Below are 6,371 nucleotides of genomic sequence, written 5' to 3'. Positions count from 1 at the left end.
GCTTATTGAACACTTATTGTGTATGGACACTTCTATAAGGCTTTTACATATTTTAACTCTTTAAATCTTCATACCAACTCTTTAAGATAGATGCTATCTTACAGCTGAAGGAACAGAGTCAGAAGTAAGGTAACTCACCCAGTTAGTCAGTAGTTGAGTTGGGATCTGAACCCAGGATCCCTGGCTGCAGTGTCTATGTTCCTAATCACTATTACACATGCATCGCACACATATGTTATGCTGAGCACTTTGCCTGTAGTATTATGCTTAAACTACTGAACTGAAATCCCAAGAAATTAGTGACCTGCCCATGTTCAGAGCTCATGTTAAATCTGACCACTGCATCCTCTCCTGCATCTGACCACTGCATCCTCTCCTGCTTCAGTGCTACCCTGAAACCTTGGTGTTTATACATATATACACCCATGACTCAATATTTTTGATGCTAACATTTTAAATTAGAGAGTGGCTAGATAACATCAGAGTGTGTGGGAGAAAATAAATACTGTGTAACTATACATACACTATTTTTTGATCTTCAAAGCCATGCATATAAATCACAAACACCAACAAAACTAATGAGAGTTAATTTCTTATCTCTGCTGCATGAGAAGGTGAAACTTGTTTGAAATATTTATCTAAAATGTGCAAATATGCATTTTTAAAACTTCAGAGACAAGTAGTGAGATCAACAAAGCTGTCCTCAGGAGAACGTCTCAGCTCAGAAGAGGGGCAGTGAGCAGTAGAAAGGCTGTGACACTCCCCCTCTCTCTTGTGCTGTGTGGCCTAATTGTTCTGTAGGATTAGAAATGAATTTGTGATTTTTGTTGTTACTCTCCTTTCAGGTCCTGTCTGTCTTTTAGATTAGGTCCCACTGAGTCTGTGTTCCAGCTTTGGGCACTAAGAAGCTCTTTATCTATCTCTAGTCATCTTTTTTTTTTTTGAGATGGAATCTCATTCTGTCCCCCTGGGTAGAGTGCCATGGTGTCACAGCACACAGAAACCTCACCTCAAACTCTGGGGCTTAAGTGATTCTCTTGCCTCACCCTCCCAAGTACCCCACCACAATGCCTGGCTGTTTGTTGTTGTTACTGTTGTCATTGTTGTTTAGCAGCCCTGGTGCCTGTGCCCAGCACCCGAACCACTGAGCAAGGCGCCGAGCCTAGTCATCTCTTTTTCACTGCTTCGGAAAATGAGCACGTGGTTTTCAGGGAAACTTGGGAATTATTTCTTAGTCATTTTTATCTGGAAAATACTGAGTTCAAATACTCAAGTGTTCACTTGTGGATCGACCATGCCATTGCATCTTGGTCTAAACTATTTTATTCCATCTGCAGATTTTTCTGTTATTGCTACTGGATCAGCATTTTTCTTCTCCCACAGTTATGAAGTGGTGGGTAGAGAGTAGTAGTGACATTGGAGGGAATGGAGTAGAAGTGGGGGCAGGAGAGTGTGGAGGAGAATGGAGGGGAAAGAGACTCAAAGTGGAGGGTCCAGGAAGCCAAGGTTTTGGTCAGGCTTTCCTAATGTGGTCAGCCCCAGTGACTATGTTCCTGCTCCGTGCCTCAGTTTTTCCATCTGAAAATGGGGATGACAATATGTTTGTGGCCTGTGATTCTCACTACAGTTCCTCAGCTTCAGTGACATCTTGATAATTTATTCCAAACAACTATGAGTAATTGCTAAGGGTTAATGTGTAATTGATAAATAAAAGATGCTTTTCTGACTCTTCTGGGAGAAATGACAGTGTTTTCTATGCCCCAGCCCCCCCCAAAAAAAGCCCAAAACAAAAAACAACTACAAAACCAAACAGATCAAAGGACTACACTGGAATCCAAGCAAAGAAAGAAGGTAAAATGGATGGTATTTAGAAAAATAATCCCAGATTTCTTTAAAGGTCAAAGGAAAATAATGATGATTGGTCACAGGGGTATAAGAATCGCAAAATAAAAACCCTTTAAACTGTAATAATCTAGGCTGTAAGCTATGTACTGGTAACTTTTCCTTAGTTTGTTCTGTCATACATGATATACAAAGGTATTTTCACAGTAATGCAAGAATACACTGCCTTCTTGAACTCACCCTGGACATTAAACTACAGAGGGTCAAGGAGAGCAGATGCGCTGGTTCTGAAGGCTCTGGTATAGGAAGAGACCAAACACCTTCCGTGGTTGACAGTGAGGGTGGGGATTTTTTGCACTGTGACCACATCTCACCACCTATACAGCACACAATAGAATTAAGGAAGTAGCAGCTGTTTGATAGGAAGGCTGTGCTGAAGGCACACCACATACACCCTGAGATTCAGATACATGTTGGACATAAAGAGAATGTCCCGACATCCTCAAGGAGTCTTTGCATAGCTCTGAGGAGCAGTTCATCCTGAGGAAAGTGAGAACGCATGAAAGGCACAGGACTAGTGTGAAAAGGAAGGCAGTGCTGAGTGTGTTGCTCAAGAGCCCTACTTTCCCCTTCCTGGGTGGATGTTAGAACCTGGCTAGGGGAGGCAGTAAAAAATACATAAAAGATACATGTCACTGAAACTGTGAGCTCAGGGTTTCTTATTTATAGGAACTGGATAACAAAAAGAATCAGAGAGAAAATCCTCAAACGTGGCACATACACTTAGGACAGTGACAGCTTCAGTGACTTCGGCAGCCTTCCTACAGATAGAAGGTGACAAAAAGCAGAAGAGGAGGGCAATGCCTGTGGCTCAGCAGGTAGGGCGTCGGCACCATATACCAAGGTGGTGGGTTCAAACCCCGCCCCTGGACAGCTAAAACATCAGTGACAACTGCAACAAAGAATAGCTGGGCATTTTTGGTGGGCGCCTGTAGTCCAGCTACTTGGGAGGCTGAGACAAGAGAATTGCCTAAGCCCTAAGAGTTGGAGGTTGCTGTGAGCTGTGACGCTATGGCACTCTACCAAGGGCAATAAAGTAAGATTCTGTCTCAAAAAAAAAAAAAAAAAACAGAAGAGGACAAAAAGGGCTTGTGCCACACAGCAGCAAATATGTTTGGGAACACTCAATGAGACACTCCCTCGTACAGCCGTCAGGAGCAAGGGAGCCTTAGAAGCTGAGGTATAGGAGCCAATGACATTTGGTGAAGTTCCAAAGGCAGAGAATTACAGGGATCCAAGTTCACACTTGCTCTGGGACACACCGGCCACACCAGAAGAGCCATCTGAGAGTAATAAAAGCAAGTATGATTATGTTTGCTGAGGGGTTTTTGTTTGTTTGTTTTGGAAACAGAGTCTCACTCTGTGTCCTGGCTAGAGTGTAGTGATATCACCATAGCTCACAGCAACCTCAAACTCCTAGGCTTAAGTGATCCTCCCGCCTCACCCTCCCAAGTAGCTGGGACTACGTTCATGCACCACCATTCCTGTCTAATTTGTTCTGTTTTTAGTAGAGATGGATCTGTCAGTCAGGCTGATCTCAAACTCCTGACCTCAAGTGATCCTCCTGCCTTGGCCTCCCAGAGTGCTAGAATTACAGGAGTGAGCCACAACGCCCAGCCTGGTTATGTTTTTTATAACAATGTTGCCTGATTATGAAGTTTGATAGGTCTTCGTTAAGGCTTAATTTTCCTAAATTTGCTTTGACTAGATTAGCAGGATTTTTTCCTTGTACTTTTTAAATAAAATATCTAATTCCAAGTTATGAATTAAAATGTGACAGACTGTACCCTATATCTTAACTTACTATTAATTGAATTAATGAGAATTCCTTGTCTACTTTGATAAATCATATCTAGTTACTCATTACCATTTACGTTCTTCCTTCCTCCATGAGAATTAAACATCTTTCACAGGCTACAAAAAGGCATTATCAGGATTCACTGCAAAATCCAAATAAATTATATTCACCGAATAACTCTCCTTTGTCATATATCCTGCTCTTTCAAATAATGTAATAAGTTAGAAAGTGCCTATTTTATAGGACTCATGCCCTTATCATGCTGCCATAAATCCACCTGCTTTATATCTTTGCTTATTTTTTTCTAACAGACTTTTTTCCTCCTTGCTATAATCAGGTAAATAACTGGCCATTTCTTATTTTAAAAGACAATATACTGGGGGCGGCACCTGTGGCTCAAAGGGGTAGGGCGCTGGTCCCATATGCCAGAGGTGGTGGGTTCAAACCCAGCCCTGGCCAAAAAAAAAAAAAAAAGACAATATACTGGTTAGACTCCTTGTGCCACCAACTACGTCCCCTCTTCACCTTGGTCCAGCCTGCTGAGTACCCATGGAGACTGACCCTTCTAAAAGGTACCACCTGGACTCGTCGGGCTTCTCCTTGGTTTTGGCCATGGGAAGTACCAGCATGAATTAGAGTGCAGGAAGAAAGAGAAGCCAGGGTACTGCCCTGCACCCCTGCCCTGGGGTGGCTGCATTTCTTAATGGTCACTGCTTCTGCCAGGCAGCTGCTCTTCCAAAGCTCCAGTTCTCACCTGGTTTCAGTGACATTGTGTCTCCCTATAACATACCCCCTAGGTACTCTCATACTTGCTACTTCACATTTATTTTAACATCCTTTGTTGTGCCCTTAACCCTGCCACAACTTTGTAAATAGTCCTCCTTTTAAATTCTTCTCATCTAAATTATTGGAGTTTGCCACCTGCTTCCTGCTGGGCCTCTGATTAATACAGACACCTAGTCAATGTATTGCTGATTCAGACTTTAACTGAAGGGGTGGGATGAATAAAGAGAATTATTTATGTTGGTAAAAATAATTAACACTATGCGAACAACAGTTTCCACAGATCAAAGGAAACACAGGCACGAGGTCAAACCGTTCTCAGCAGGTCCTCTTAAGGTTAACTCCAGTTCTTGAATCTGTGCTGACGTCTGTCTTACAGCAAGAACACCAGCTCCCCCCTTCACTGTGCAATGCTACACCCGGTCTTTGCTAAAACCCTTTCCCCCACATAGAAAGGATGGCCTTATCCCATGATTTACACCCCTTCCAATACAATACATATCCAATATTTAGAGTTATTTAGTCAAAAATAATGCCTTGGAAACTTAACAAGACAGTTCTTTACATTCATGAGCACTCTCTAAGACCCATAGAACAAGCCCAGAGGACATAGACACTATAGTCCCTCCTCCTTAACTTTTTCTTTAGTGTGAGTTGCAAAAAATGCCTCTTTTTTATTTCAGTTGTCTAACAGATGGCTATTAGATCTCTCTCTCTGTTTCTTTCTCTCCCTCTCTCTCTCTCTCACACACACACACACACACACACCTACTAAGGAAAAATATGAATTCTCAGTATATTTTGTTAATATGTTACCGGCCTACAAATATTTGATGAAACTGACAACTAGGGTGGCTCCTGTGGCTCAAAGGAGTAGCATGCCGGCCCCATACGTCGAAGTTGGCGGGTTCAAACCCAGCCCTGGCCAAAAACTGCAAAAAAAGAAACTGACAACTAATTAACATAAAAATATTTTCTGTCTTCCTTTGAAAATAATTAGAGGATGCTGAGCATGGTGGCTCAAGCCTATAATCCCAGCACCCTGGGAGGCAGAGGAGGAAAGATTGCTTAAGCTCAGAAGTTCAAGACCAGCCTGAGCAATACTCTGTCTCTACTAAAAATAGAAAAAGGCAAGAGGATTGCTTGAGCCCAGGAGTTTGGGGTTGCTGTGAGCTATGATGATGCCATGGTACTCTACCCAGGTCAACAGAGTGAAACTATGTTTCAAAAAAATTACATTAAATTAGATTACATTAAAATGAATGAATTAATAAATAGAAAAATTAACCAGGCATGGTGATGGATGCCTGTTGTCCCAGCTACTTGGGAGGCTGAGGCAGAGGCAGGAGGATTGCTTGAGGCTAGGAGTTTGAGTTTGCTACAAGCTATGCTAACACCATGGCACACCAGCCTCACTCCAACAGACCGAGACTCTGCCTCAAAAAAATAAAAAATAGGCTGCCACATACACCAGGCCTTGTGGGTTCAAACCCGGCCTGGGCCTGCCAAACAACAATGACAACTACAACAACAACAAAAAAAATAGCCAGTCACTGTGGCAGGCGCCTGTAGTCCCAGCTACTTGGGAGGCTGAGGCAAAAGAATGGCTTAAGCCCAAGAGTTTGAGGTTGCTGTGAGCTCTGACACCACAGCCCTCTACCGAGAGTGACATACTGAGACTCTGTCTCAAAAAAAAATAAATAAATAAATAAATAAATAAAAATAACCAGAACACCAAGCCATACTGGGCCTATATCTCTACATGTCACTGACCCATTGGAACCAAGTGGACATAGCAGTTGCTAGATGGGACCGAGACTCCCCATGCACCCAGTACTCATCACCCTGTACTGTCTCGCTAGGCTTCCTGCTCATGCACAGTATCTAC

Source organism: Nycticebus coucang, chromosome 1, assembly GCF_027406575.1.
Source record: "Nycticebus coucang isolate mNycCou1 chromosome 1, mNycCou1.pri, whole genome shotgun sequence".
NCBI classification, from domain to species: domain Eukaryota; kingdom Metazoa; phylum Chordata; class Mammalia; order Primates; family Lorisidae; genus Nycticebus; species Nycticebus coucang.
This window is presented reverse-complemented; position numbering follows the sequence as displayed.